General features: G+C 47.8%; 1 protein-coding gene across 2 annotated transcripts in view; it reads right to left on the reverse strand.

Annotated features, from left to right (window-relative positions):
* LOC146189535 (fatty acid synthase-like) overlaps positions 1–14,684 on the reverse strand; it is a 58,935-nt gene extending 44,251 nt beyond the window's left edge. Inside the window, exon 1 of one of the 2 annotated variants that reach the window (XM_084604311.1) lies at positions 14,589–14,684. The gene's annotated coding sequence lies outside the window, so the exon portion shown is untranslated. Of the gene's footprint in view, positions 1–3,367; positions 4,046–14,588 lie in introns of those variants that run through there. The other variant, XM_084604310.1, reaches the window with a different exon arrangement.
* Between the last annotated feature and the right edge of the window lie 610 nt (positions 14,685–15,294).

The following is a 15,294-nucleotide window of genomic DNA, read 5'->3' on the forward strand; positions in this document are numbered from 1 at the left end:
ATTGCTCTGACGTCAAGCGCCCAGACGCTGTGTGTGCGAGAAGAAAGGCCACTGAAGGACACGCGCTCATAACCTCGCTTCAGTTTCGTACACATAATAAGCATATAGTTGATTCGCTTAGAAATCAAGATAAAGGGGCCCACTTTTTTTTTTTTTCTTCGTGAAGTAAACGCTGGATGCAGGAGCACTGCTCGATACAAGGAACACTATGTGCTGCTATACAGTCGACTGCAACGCCGGAAGCGGACGGTATACAAAGCGACGGACGCTGTCTTGAATAAGATCGAAATACCAAGCTACATTCGCTGACGTCAGCACTGTAGCCAATATAAGGACACAAAGGAGAGGCATGTGATTACCGCAAAGATGCCCATGTTTAAGCGATATGCGGTTTGTTAATCTAGTGCATTCAGCCCCGTGTGCTCCAGGGGAGGGGAAGGGAGATGTGCTTCACTGACCTCTAATGCTAACGACATTGCTCCGAGGAGACTGCTAAGTTCACTTCATTTCGCCATTACACGGGAATCTACAAACTGTACTGCGCATACGAGACGCAATCTACAGACCTGAGGCCAGCATGAAGTCCTGCTAATTTTACGTTAGATTCGGCAGAATATGTTGGAAAATACAAGGAGAGGACACGGTGCTCAGCAACCACAGCCGTCCAAAAGCACTCTCAAAGCTGAGCGCCCAAATTGTTCTGACGCAACAAGTTTTCGCTGAATTACACGGTCGGTGACACGACAACCACAAGTGCCAACTCCTTCCTGCAAAAGGAAAAGGCCGGGCAAAAATGGCACGACATCAACACAACGGCCGTATACTGCGTCGACTGGTGCGCGAAACAAAAGGGAGACACTAACTCCATTTTCATTTTGGCCGGCTAATTTTGCTGTTTAAAATTGCCAGCAATTGTTCCCTTTCAAACAAAAGGCTTCTCTCTTCTCGGTTCGTCCTGCACCCCAGCTTCACACACACACAACACGCGCGACTAGGTCGGCCAAGCACTTCAACAGCTGACCCTGAAAGCGTGGACGGGCGGAACACGCGCGCGACCTCGTTCTCTTTGACGCATCGCGTCGTCTGCTAGCGCGGTCGCGCATCGTCTGCTATGCGCGCGCCCCGGTCGCATCCATTCGACCGCCGCTCTACTCTAAGCACTAGTTTCCCAATACACAGAGCGGATAAGAGCGGTACTCTAAGCACTAGTTTCCCAATACACAGAGCGGTTCCTAAACCACAGACATGGTAAAACAACAGTTTCCGATACGTCTGCGCAAAGAAAATATATGTCCGCACGTGTCTTAGCTAGGGTTCAATGCGTTCTGCTAGATGTGTTTGCGTGTCGGATGAGGGCGACCTATCCGTGTACTTGTATAAATAATGCAAACAAAATCGAAGGAAAGCGCGCAAGACGGAAAAATATGCTTTTTTTTTTTCTCCTCTTCCTCATAAGCTGACAGTGCTTCTAATTTCACTCGTAACTGGTGTACTAAGAGCGGACTGAGAAAATTACGCCTGTTCCGGACGAGCAGTAGATGGCACCTTGGCTTACAGCCCATCATATAATAATCTTGCGGACCAGCCGGTTAGCACAAGCAGAGCACGCCGCCGACGCCAGAGGTACAATGCCGCAGGCGCGGCAGATTTTTCTCTTTTTTTCTCTCTACCGCCTTTCTTTAGTGACGCGCAGTGCGAGCTAGCCGGCTAACCTCGCAAGACGTTGGTTGCTACGGTGGCACCGGCGGCGTTCTCGCGCGCGCGTCTCCCAAGTAGCGATTGCCCAATCACGGCCACCGGTTTCGAACACGTGACCACATGACGTGACCGGTAGGACGATCACGCGGTGGAGTTAGCAGACGATATATTTCTTGATTTTTGTTTCGCGTGCACAACTGGATGGGGTGAGAGCGCGGAACACGCGTTCAGTCGAGCAACGACTACACTCAAGGGCCACCGGTTGCGTGACAGATGGCCGTTATGCAGGAAGAGGGAAGGAAAGAGTGTGCGCACTGCTTCTTGCATCCGAAACATCCGAGGCAGCGCGCACGCCGTCCACCGTAACATTTTCTTGAAGTGGTAAGCAGGTCCTCAACAAGCGAAATTTTACAAAACAAGGCAAGCTGAAACCCTAGCTCAGAAAAAGTAAATCTTTTTCTCTGCGTTCACAGCACGCACTCGGCTTTGCAGTGCAGTTTCACTTGGCGTCGTCTGCTACTTTCGTGCTCACCAGGGCGCAGCACACAAATATCGGGTTGCTGCAGAGTACCTTTCGACGTCCCGATATCATACAAAGTTTTCAAACATGCAGTGTTTAAGTGCAAAGCGAGAATATCCTAAGGCCCACGTTAGAACGTGCTGGAAATGCAAGCGCCACGAGTTTCGTGTCGTCTGCTTCAGCAAACGCGAAACCATGTGCCTACTAACGATTCGACCCGACATCACTGTAAAAAGTAATGCCAGACCGTCGATAGCGATCCGGTGTCAACCAATGCAAAACAAATTTGGCAAACTTTTTTTTTTTAACCTATAAGTTTGGCAACTTTTTTTTTTTTTTTTTTAACCTATAAGTTTGGCACTGTGCAATAGTCATTACTCATCAAGATGAGAGTCACTGGTGTGCGATCGAACGACTGCATTCTGCTCGTGAAACACACTCGTGTTTAGTTTCCGGCTTTTTTTTTTTTTTTTTTTTTTTCAACAATTATGGCATACAGTGATCCGAAGCAAGAGGCACGGCTAACAAATCACGACTTTTCGAAGCTGAACTTTCCCTCTATTTCGCATGCCTGCACAAAGAGCGATGACATCCTTTAGTTCCGCCAGGGTCGCGTCACACAGGCGCCTCCACTGCAATGCGTTGCTAGCAACCGGGTGTGGTTAAAGCGTAGGCAGTCGATAAACCAGCGCACAGAGTAGACAGCGTCGCGAGAGACATAAAACGCCGGCGCTGCAGATTGGTCCCAAACGCTGCCTCAAAAAGACGCCGAATCGAAGCACCGCCGGCTCGCCCTGTCACACACAGCGACGCAAGAACTGCAATGCAGGTAGGGTTCCAATGTGCGGGAGCCATTGACCGTGGAAAAACTTCCTCGAGCCACCGGAGGTTACCGGACCGTTGGCGGTCTGGGTCACGAAATAAAATAATAAATATATACGTCACCCCTTCCTCTTCAAAACCTATTCATTCTGTCAGGGGCTCATCATGGCTCATCATGGCCAGGCTTTGAACGAACACGGAACACTGACTCTTCTTCCTTTTCTAATAATGCCAGTGACCGGCTTGAAACACCGCCGTCGAGGAGCCCCCAAAAGTGCCTCAATCGTGGTCAGCGCCAGGGGAACAGGTAAAAACAGCAGAGCTCACCTGTGAGTCTCTCTTCTTTTTGGATTACGGTCGCCGGCTTCTGTTGTTCCTCATATATGTTGGGTCGAAGCCGGGAATGGGTCGCTCTCTTGTCGCGTGTTGCTTCGGTGGCCGCTTGTAGAAAAGTGTAGCGTGTGTGTCGTCGTTGCAGGGCGGTTTATTCCTGGTGCGACGGCAGCGGCGGGTTCACCGGAGCCACAAGAGCGATTGAATGAATGGAAGCCGGTCTTGGCAGTCGCCGGCTCAAATACAGACGCAGCGGAGGGAGACGGCAGCTCGGTGCGAGGAGGCGAGGCGGAGGTGGGGACGCCCGCCGGAAAACGTCGGATGATATGGGACCACGTGAGTCCAGCCAATCGCGTCGGGAGCTCGCGCTCGCCCGAGAGGCCACGTGTCCAGATCACGTGACGCCGCGTCTGCTCGCCGTAATGGCGGCCTCCACGACGCTGTTCTCGCGCGACGGCAGCAGAGAAGCGCCGGCCCCAGAACACGCTAGCTTACCTAATCGACACTCCTCGTACGCGCCTTAGCGCGCCGGTAACGCGACTGAATAGCCTTTCTTTTCAACTGATTCCGCTACTCGAAGAGCTGCCGTGTGTCTCGTTCTTCGTTATTTTTCTCCAAAGGCGTTCAACAACCCCGGCAGAACATCTTGCTGGCTGTTGGCGGCGGCCTTGGCCATCGGCGGCGAGGACTTCCCGAGATGCTCCGCGCACGTCATGGGATCAGCCGGCGACGTCAGTTGATGACGTCACCTCGAGCGCCATCAAGAAAACCACGATCTCCCGCTCGCGTCACCGACACAGTCGCAATAACTTAGAAAGCCGCTACCTTAGCGGCGGCGCTCCATTCGTAAACGATGTCAATATTCTCGTTCTTGGTTTTGTGCCTCGCGCTTGCTTGGTTGCTTTGGCCATAAACGTTGGTCTCTGTTTAATGGCTGGTGCCCACTCTGACACGTCTTTTAAAGCTCCTTGATGCTACCGCAACTTTTCTTAAGAAAGAAATCTTGCGGCAGGTCGGTCTGACCTTTATGAGCGTGACTTCACGCTTTTTTTTTTTTTCTCCATCTCCATCGCCTCCTCTGGTTCTAGATTGCGAAAAGGGAGAGCTGTAGATAAGTTATCCGCGACGACCACTCGCAGAAGAACGCAACTCTTTGCCACCCTCAGAAAGCTTCGAGTTTCTGAGGTCTGCGATAGCGAAGTGATCGCACTGTGGGAGCCTTGCATCAGCGTGGTTGACCGCAGACGGCGGCCGACCTTAGAGATAAGTGTCGGGTAGGGCAGCGGAAGCTTTTTTTAGCTTTCCCCTTCGCACCATCCTTCTCGTCTCCTTACACTAGTTTTAAGACTACAAAGCAAAAAGAAAAAAGACCGAGGTGCGATCGACTCTCAATGGCGTGATAGCGTGGCAGACATCGGACGTCTGTTGCAGGTCTAGCTGTGAAGAGAGCGTCGCGTTGACACGAGCTTAGCGCGTGTTACATTGCTGCCGGCCGAGGAGATAGTTTCTTTCCTGTTGCCTGGAGAGGAATGCTTTCTGCCGCTGAGCCGTAGGAGTTGCTGGAGGGTTGCTATAGTTCTTTTTTTTTCTTCTTCTTTTGCACTCATCTCAGTGTGTTTTCTTCCTGGCCATTTATTTTGTTGTGGTATTGTATTCATAACGAGCCACCGAGTACGAATTGCGACAGAGCGCCACTTACGTGGCTAGCGATATATGCGTGCATTTTTCAGTCGACTTTACATTATTACATCTGCGATAATAGAGTCGTGATCCCGTACAGTTTCCTCTCTTGGGCGGCAGTTAAGTCGCAATTTATTTAGTTATTCGTTTCCCATAACTGCCCCTTATTCTGTATTTTCTTCCAACCATTCTTTTGTCCTGCCACCTATACCGTATACTCTTTGGCTGCTAGCTCATCCCGCTGGAAATTATGCATCCAGAGATTTCTTCATTATATTTTTTAACACGCCGGTACTGCAACCACTGCGGTTTGAGCAGCTGACTTGCACTGCTATAATATTCGGACATTTTCTTTTCCTTGCGAAAAGCCCAAAATAAACTCAAGAATAGAGGCACATATTAACCTCCCTGCAATTCACTATATTTATCATTTCTATCAGAAAACTCATACACGGATGCCCCATACAGAATCCTGCCTACACCAACAGCTCTAGGCAGTAGGGCCATTTTTTTAACATACACCAGCTACACCAGTGTAGAAAATCTCCTGTACCTCCAATGATGTTTAGGTACGCTAGTGTAGCTGGTGTAGGGTAAAAAAATGGCCCCAGTGTTTGGCACGATTTTTGCCGGGCTTCACCGTACTGGTTTGAAATCCGGCGAATCATATGCAACATCGGAGTCTATCCCGACTAGAAAACACGACGCAAGGGAAGCACATTATGGCATGGGACAATCGAACCAACGCTGCTCCGAGGCCCTGGGGGAGAGACCACCCCCGTGGGAGGCGCCGGTAATTGCACTAAGGCCACAACGACCTATTAGTAGGCGGAACGCGGTGGCTAGGCACGTTTTAGAGCAGAGAACGACTCTCGCATGACCACTGAACACAGTAGACATCTACACTGACGCTGCGATCGAACTAAAATATCCAACGAGCTACATTTATATCGTAATGTGTACTAAATATTCAGAACTGAACTTATGTCCCACGGAGGAACGGATTATATGCTGATACCTCAATGGCCGTGAACTTATTTTTGCTTTTAAGTTGGAGCTTGGTATCTTGTTGCCGTGTGTGTGTGTGTGTGTGTGTGTGTGTGTGTGTGTGTGTGTGTGTGTGTGTGTGTGTGTGTGTGTGTGTGTGTGTGTGTGTGTGTGTGTGTGTGTGTGTGTGTGTGTGTGTGTGTGTGTGTGTGTGTGTGTGTGTGTGTGTGTGTGTGTGTGTGTGTGTGTGTGTGTGTGTGTGTGTGTGTGTGTGTGTGTGTGTGTGTGTGTGTGTGTGTGCGTGCGTGCGTGTGCGTGCGTGTGTGCGTGTGCGTGTGTGCGTGTGTGTGTGTGTGTTAATTTTTTAAATGCCTTTTAAATTTAGTTGTACTGATGTGAATATTGTAATCTTGCAATGGGTAGCAAATTGCTGAGCATTTTTAACAATCTAAATGTGTTCACTAAGAAAGCCTATTGCCGGAAATGCGCGTCCTTGATGGCGTAGTTCACAACTGGAAGGCTTACCTAAAGATCAAGGCAGGCCGAGAGGTATATGGTAACGCACGAATAGAGGAGTGAAAGCGGGTTTAAAGCTAGACATGGCTTTAAATTTTTGTTTTCTCTCTGTATGCTTCTCTAACTAGCTTCCTCTTTAATGTAAGCACTCAGACGTCAGCCTTCAAAGTTAGTTATGCGACCCGCACGCGAATTCAAATTTATTGCTCGTTATTCCGCCATGGAAGCGCTAAAGAGCCATAATTTAGTCTAGTAGCCTGTCAAGAGTGCCCTTGAAGTTGGTCGCATAAATTCGTTGCTTCAAGCAACCCCGGTGGGTCGCCTGTAGGACGCAATGCTTAGTTTCACGACGGGAGTGTTTCGCTTATACATGAAGCGCAAGAGAAACAATTCGTGCAGCCGCTCCAGTAATTCATTCACACGCATCAATGGCCCGTATAACCGCCTACTACAATTGTGAAGTAATTGCTGCTATTTAAGGCCATAAAAGCGTGTTGTTATCACTTCCGTACTCCGTTTCCAAACACCCTTGCATATTTACTAGTTTTCCTGATTCCATATGTGCAGAAAACTCTATTACTGCGCGTGTTAATGGAACATCTCGATACGTTCAGTGCAGTTTAAGGCAAACATGACATATGTTTTTTTTTTTCTTAATTACTTTGAGGTTCTTGTTAAGTTGTGCCTCCAACGTCTTATTCTTATCAAGAATAAAAAAAAAAATAAATACTATAACACTCCTTGGATTTCTCGTTGTATCTTTCATCTCTTGCGACGCGTCCGCAGGCTCCAACTTTCCAAACGATGCAATGATCCGGTTACCTCACAGACAGATGCCTTAATGTGAATAATGAACTTAATTTCAAAGTGCGATCAGTCGGAGTTATTTTTCTGCATTCATCTCCATTATTTGTTAAGGACTGATCCCCCAAAATATTGTTGTTGTTTTTTTATTCCGCTGAGTGACACTGCATACACTTCGTCAATAATAGGAAGTTGTGTCGTCCGCGGCCCGGTAACAGACTTGAACGCTGTCAACCAATATTTTCACACCATGTTTGTTTCCGATAACAACCTCATCCCCCCAACTACTGATATAGTTTGTACTGAAGCAATTACTGATATTAAGATATCTATAGCGGCGGCGATTTACACCTCATCTTAAACTTAGATACAAATAAGTGTACTGGTCCGAATTGTATTCATGACGCTTCCCTCATTCGCTATTCAGACAGTAATGTCCAAAAATATATTTATTATCTACTAACATTCCCTCTTCATAAAAGTTAGCTAAACTGCTTCGTTTAAAAATCAGGCATTAAACATCTTCTCTTGACTTACAGGCCGATTTCATTGGCATCACAGCCGTGCAAAATGCTGGAAAACATCATTCATAAGCGTATAATGCTTCTCTTGGAATTTAAGAAGTGACAAATGCTCAACGCGGGTTTAGGCACGGTTTATTATAGTAACTGAGTTCGGGCATAACATCTCACTTAACTTTGACATTGGTGAATATAATTATGACATCTTTCCAAATTTTGGGAAGCATTCCACATTGTACTACTGCATTCTAAACTTCTAGGTAAACCTAATGTAGTACTAAATAATCTTGAGCTGGTAAATTGGATAGCCAGATTTCTGTCGCATCGCTTCCAGTTCGTCTCTTACAGCTCTACTGACAGTGCATCAGTTAAGGGGGCATGAGGATTTCTCAAAGGATCCATTACATTTTTTTAATTTGCATAAATGATTTACCAAGTGCTCTTCTAAAATTCTTCCTTACTGCGGTGGCTGCGCTTTATACGAAGCCATTAACAATTCTAATGGGCAATGCCGCCTCCAAAAGTAGTTTGCTCAGATTTTTACCTCGTCTGGTACATGATAGAGGAACATTACCTTTGACAAATAAGTTCTCATGTCTTTCTCTAGAAAAATCTTACCCGTGATTTTCAGTTACTTATTCAATGGCCGCGCAAAAGAGTGTCTGAGTAAAAAAAATTATGAGGAACACTTAAGCTCAGCCTTTAGGGTATGACGTGATAGTATTAAAGACTCCCATCTGTGGCTGACTTTTCGTGTGGTCCCTCGCTCACGTCCAAGTAGTCCTTGCCCACATATTTACAAATTATTTAATTTGTGGCTATTGTATCCCACACATTCTAAATACCATACTACCCTAGCTACGGCTGCCGATCGGCGCCCACTTGACATATATAACTCCAAATAAAACCGTACCTTTGAAGGTGTATTTCCCTGTCTATATCTCACACCCACCAAGAAGAGTGCATAGGTACTGATGCACCCTTTTAATGGGTGCAGCAAGCAGCGCTGCACCCAAGTGTACCGTTTCTGGGGGGTGTGAGTTATACACACTGAAAAGGGTGAGATTTTGTTTACAGTGCAGATATAAATCCCATATTTGGCCGACCCGTGCAAACAGACCTGCGTGGATTGGAAAGTATCGTGTCTGGCTCGGCATTAAGAGCCCTTGCAGATTGATTCCTCTCCAACCCTCTAACCTTTTGTGATATGTTATCTTTATGATATGTTGTCTCTTTAAGTCATACTGCCAATCAAATCATCAGTACTCCCCTGATGGGGCTGGGGCAGGTAGGTCACCGCCGCATGCGGCGGGGGCTGGCCTGCCGCCGAATTTTTATCTGTTGTAGGCCGTCATTGCACCCGTCGCCGCTTCGGTGGTGTACGACGGCTGTTATTGCGGCGCGCGTGTTTCTTTCCCTCTTCCTTTTCTTTCTTCTCTATTTTCTCTTCTGTCTGCACGAGGCAGCGGAGATGGCTCAGCTACAGAGCCAGTAGCAGGCCAGTGCATTTTCTTTTCCTTCTTCTTACAGCCACAACAACAACGAGTAGTCAAGCGCATGTACTACGCGGATGGAGCTCTGCAAGGGGCAGCACAGACGGGGGTCATAAAAGCTTTCACATGCCCCTAAACGCAGAGCATATCATCATCATCATCATCATCATCATCATCATCATCATCATCATCATCATCATCAGCCTGAATATACCCACTGCAGGGCGAAGGCCTCACCCATATTTCTCTAATGAACCCGGTCCTGTGCTAGCTGCATCCACTTGACCCCCTGCGAACTTCTTAACCTCATCCGCCCACCATATTTTCTCCTGCCCCCTGCTGCGCTTTTCTTCCCTTGGAATCCAGTTTGTTACCCTGAGCGACCATCGGTCATCCTTTCTTCGCGCTACATGTCCTGCCCACGCCCATTTGTTCTTCTTGATTTCTACTAGAATATCAGCGACTTGAGTTATTTCTCTGACCCACTCTGCATGTTTCCTATCTCTTAACGTTATCGCTACCATTTTTTCTTTCCATAGCCCTCTGCGTTGTCCTCAACTTAAATAGAACCCTTTTTGTTAGCCTCCACGTTTCAGCCCTATAAGTGAGTACAGCTAAGATGCAACTTTTGTATACTTTCCTCTTGAGCGATACCGGTAAGCTGTAGAGCCTATAAGAGGTATTCAAGTGACGTCACGGGCGCCATTTTGTGATGTAAGCCACGGCTTCAACGGTGCAAGCAGGAGCACACGTTGATAAGGCGATTAGATAAGCCAGCAACCTTTTAGCCGTGCTACATGTATCACAAAATGGCCGCCACTGTGACGTAGATGCATACTCTCTGTATACAAATGTCACTCCGCCACCATTTTATTTTTGTGTATGTTTCCTTAACGCGCAAGTGCATCCTAAAGGGATTCCCGCTCTACGTAACCAGAGATTATGGCCAAGTGCATTTTTCAAAGGGGTGTTTTTGTATGAACGCAATTTTTTCTGATATCATAAAACTGCACCATGGCAGTCAATAAATATGCAGATAGTTCCTTCGGACCCAGCGTTATGGTGCGTGGTGGTGCAGTGGTTAGGGCGTCTGACTACTGTGCCCCTCCTAAGGATGTGGGATCAAATCCCGACCGCGGCGGCCGCTTTTCGATGGAGGCGAAAAGCAAGGAGGCCCGTGGGCTGTGCGATGTGAGCGCCCGTTAGAGAACTCCGGGTGGTCGTAATTTCCGGAGCCCTCCACTAAGACGGCTCTCACAGCCTGAGTTGCTTCGGGACGTTAAACCACATAAACCACAACCCGTTCCTTCGGATACTGACTGTTCAGACCGCCTGCCAGGTCACATACACACACACACACACACACACACACACACACACACACACACACACACACACACACACACACACACACACACACACGCACGCACGCACGCACGCACGCACACGCACACACACGCACGCACACGCACACGCACGCACGCACGCACACACACACACGCACGCACACGCACACACACACACACACACACGCGCACGCACGCGCGCACGCACGCACGCACGCACACCGAAAACAATACCAACCCACGTTTCCGATCGGAGAGAGAGAAAGCACTTCGGAAACTTTTTACTCGCGGCACTGTAACGTTTTCGCTCTCATACACGCAAGCAGTCTAAATGTCTCTTCAGAATTTCTTATCCAAGCAACCCCGAAAGGACACGAACGTGATGTGGTAGGCAGGGGTGATATCCACTTTAGCCAGTCGAACTCTATGCCGAACTTCCACAGTTCCAACGCCGAAGAAATTCATTTGGGCTCCTGGCCACCAGGGCTTACGATGTAATGAGACCGCTGACGCGACTGCCAGAGCGCTCCTCGGGCTCCTCATCACAGCTCTTCTTGTTAGGAGAGAAGCCAGCCACTTCTGCCGTTCAGGGAAATCATAAAACATTACTACGACAACCACCGACTTTTCCCGGCTCCTGAAAAGGGGAGTTTTTAAAACGGAGGAGCGAACCATAAGGCAGCTTCAAACGGGTAGCCTAGTCTGTCCTGCAATCACAAAACATTATAAGATCCAAGCACAGATCGGCGATGTTCGCACTGTGGGGAGTCAGGCGGCGTCCGGAACTAGGGAGGCCGACCAGAGGCCGACCATGTAGCGGGGCCAATCTGTGGCTCCCAAGCTCTAATTATAATTAAAAATTTTACCATTACCACTCCTACGACGCGGTGCAGGTGTCCACCGAGAAATGTCTGAGATACTGCGCCTTTACTTTCCTATAACCAATTTAGGTTATAGGAAGGAGCTATTGCGCCTACTCTTTAAGTGAATCTTGACGGTCCTCTTAACTTTTGTTTTCTTTTTCAAATGCTGCTGTTACACCAATTTTACTTCAATATATTCACAAAATCTAGACCTCGGGGAACAGGACATATTGTCAAAGACTCGCCACTCACGAACTGAGTGCGAAGCTGTTTTGCTCGGGCGTAGTAGGCTTTTCGAGCTTGCCATACAAAAAACCGTCGCCATATGGAGCTATCTGAGTACGTGCTACGCTTCCTAAATTCTCGTCTCCAACGATCCGCGCTTTTCAAATGACTGGGTCACCCAGTACCGCGCCTGGCACAACCGGAATTCCCTCACCGCATGCGCCAGCGTAACGCCTACGGAGCCTGAATGGTTGATGGGAGATTTTATTACATGTGCCTGTCATGAACATTGTACACGGCAGAGATCAAAGTACGAAGACACTTGTTCAGATGGAGGCAAAACCCTAAAGTTGTCCGTGTGCTGTGCGATTCGATCACGCACGTTAAGAGCTCCAAGTATAAATGGACTGATATAAAGAACCCCAGGCGTCCTAAATGAACCCTAAGCAGTTTCAGTGTCCATCACATCTCATGTGTCGTGTCATGTGGGGACGTTAAACCCCAGAATTTGCAATTTAAAGGCCCCTTGAATGAATTATTGAACACAAATGATCACTCAGCTACTCATTTTTATGGTCTGAAGAAGGCTAATGCAAACATTCAACTGGTTCCGAAAAACACTTCTTGCGTAGAACTGATGCTAACACACAGATGATATTTGCCAAGTATGGCTCCCTTAGTGGCCTGGTTAGAGCAATATGATTTGAGGGACGACCTAAACAATGAAGATTCTGTCTACTTCCTTTTACCCCCATCCATGGCCATGAGCCTTCCCATTCATTAAAGGACATCCAATCAATCACTTCTTGCGTAAAGCTAAAACTGTTAGCATGCATACCGTAGTACTTTTGTTACAATGCAGCAGCTTTCGGCGTTGCCACTCTCCGGGGTATGAAAGAGTTTGTCTATGCTTATGTGCAGTTTTCTGGGACAAATGCATAAGAGGGGGGGGGGGGGGGGGGGAGTTAAGTTAAAGTTAAATTGGTTCACAGGAAGGGAAAGGCGCAGTAACTGTCACACTTGCTCTGTGGACACCCGAACCGCGCCGAAGGGAAGGGAGGAAGGTGGGAATGAAAGTGGAAAGAGAGAAAGAGGAGCCGTAGTGGAGGGCTACGGAGTAATTTCGACCACCTGGGGATCTTTAACGTGCGCTGACATCGCACAGCACACGGACGCCACTTCGTTTCGCCTCCATCGAAACGCAGCCGCCGAGGCCGGGATTCGATCCCGGGAACTCCGGCACAGTAGTCTGGCGTCTTACCACTGCACCACCCCGGCGGGGCAAGGGGGGGAGGAGAACATTTACATTCTGGGGGCATTGTGGCTTTATATCGAAAATGTTAGCATCATTTTAATCGAAAGCATGACCTTTTTCGATTTCTCTTCAAGCCCGCACTCAAGTCAGGCGAAATCGCAGCAAGCTTGTGCGTTTATCTACGGCTCAAATAACATGACGGTATTGTAATCATTACGTTGCGTATAGCAAAGTTTCGTAAGCGATGCTATGGCTGAGTAATTGCTAAGGATTGAGGGCACTACTATTAGCTCTCGAACCCAAGTATAGATGATGCGACCAATCATCATTTACGCACTTCATTTACCCAAATACACTGCAAATGCAACCATTTAATTACACCTTTCATTTAATGATGTAAATGGGAGCTATAATTAAAAAAACAAATAAGCCCAGACAAGTAAAGTATTGCAATTGCGTGCTCTATCTATGGACTCTAGTGCTTGACGAATTTGGTAACGTTAAGGTTAGTGGGCACCATCTGTCATAGCCACATCAAGCTCCTCGTGCGCCAGGACACTCAGCTTTGAACATGGCTAGGTGAAAGGGGATCAACTCGATAACGCAGCGAAACCTCTCGCAACACATTTTCATCCTATGTCAGTAGCAGCAATTGGCACTACTCTCTACACGATATCCTTCAACGAAATTCTATTGCCACGGAAATTAAGGAAATCGTCCGAACCATGGGAAAGAGGAGTTTGAGCGTTTCTGTGGCATTATATAACTATAGGTAATAAAATTACCAGAGTTCCTCAACGCAAACGCGTCGATCATTCAATTTAGCCTATCTGCCTCGTACCGCTATGGCCAAAAATAACCCTGGCTGCTTCGCGCGCTATCAGGTGGCTTGTTATCATGAAGAGATGAATAGCGACGGTGTACATGCAAAGTATCCATCCAGGTTCACCTTGATGCCGATGACAGCGTGGTTACTTTTAGAAAATGCTGTACAGAGTACACCGAAATCCTGACAGCGCTCGTCGGAAGATGGTTAGTTGCGCTACGTTATGGAAGGGAGCTTGGAAGAAAAACCTTGAAGGGAATTGAGTAGCAGATCAAGACTACTTCAGCGTAGTTCGGCTTGGTTTGGTTTATACGATTAACATCCAAAATGCATTCAGGCTATATGAAGGATGCCACGTAATGGAGGGCAACGTATAATTTCGACCAGCTGGTGTCATTTAACGCGCACTCATATCAGAGTAAGGTGGCCTTCTGGAGGCAATCAGCGAAACGCTTCTGCATTTCGCCTGAGTACACCGATTTATTTTCTTTGTTGTTGATATGGCGTAACTTCAGGTGAGCAATAGACAAGAAAAAGTGCGTGGTCGTAGCATATTTTGAGATGTAATCGTGTCTAACACGCTTTCAATTCAGCAGGCTGTGCCCATCGCAATCAAGGCATCACAGCACTGTCCTCCTGCTTACGGACCTCAGATCTGTTAGGCCACCACATCGGCAAGTGGAAAGAAAATAACAGCACCTGCCAGCGGATCACCGCGCTTCACTCTTCCACGATGGTATTGGACGGCCGGTGCGTTCCAAGGTGTGGTAAGCTAGGAACGATCTTTCGAAGCAACCGCACTCCCTTCAAAGAAGCGTTAGAGGGACTACCCTTGCTTGCTCCACCACCTTGCTCCACGAACCAGAACCCAGTCCTCTGAGCTTATTCGATTCCACTATCTGCACGGCATGTGCGTTAGAGACAACCGGACGTTAAACTCAGCCAATTCAGCGTCTCCTTGGCGCTTAAGTCGACGCAGCCGCTGCAGTAGACGCGGTGGCGTGAAGATAAGCCTGGCTCGTCGTTGCCAACGTGCGGGACATCTAGGGTTTCAGTGGAGAGAAGATAAGAGCCTGTTCATTGCGTCCACGGAATAATAGCTATCTTCACACTGCTGGTGGAGCCACAGTCTTTGACTTGAATGGGTTCGTTCATTGAGAATAATGAGATGGGATGCTTTGTGCTATAAATAGCCAGATACATCGTCATCATCATCAGCCGGGCTATACCCACTGCAGGGCGAGGGCCTCTTTCATATTCCTCCAATTAACCCGGTCCTGTGCTAGCTGCATGCACCGAAGATAAGCCGAAGATACATATATGATTGAATGTAGTCGAGGTTGTGTTAACTAAGGATATGAGAACATTTAGATAAGGATTGTATACTCCGCCACGCCGAAATGGA

The sequence above is a fragment of the Amblyomma maculatum genome, chromosome 5, assembly GCF_055883805.1.
Source record: "Amblyomma maculatum isolate TAMU_Amacu chromosome 5, ASM5588380v1, whole genome shotgun sequence".
NCBI lineage: Eukaryota > Metazoa > Arthropoda > Arachnida > Ixodida > Ixodidae > Amblyomma > Amblyomma maculatum.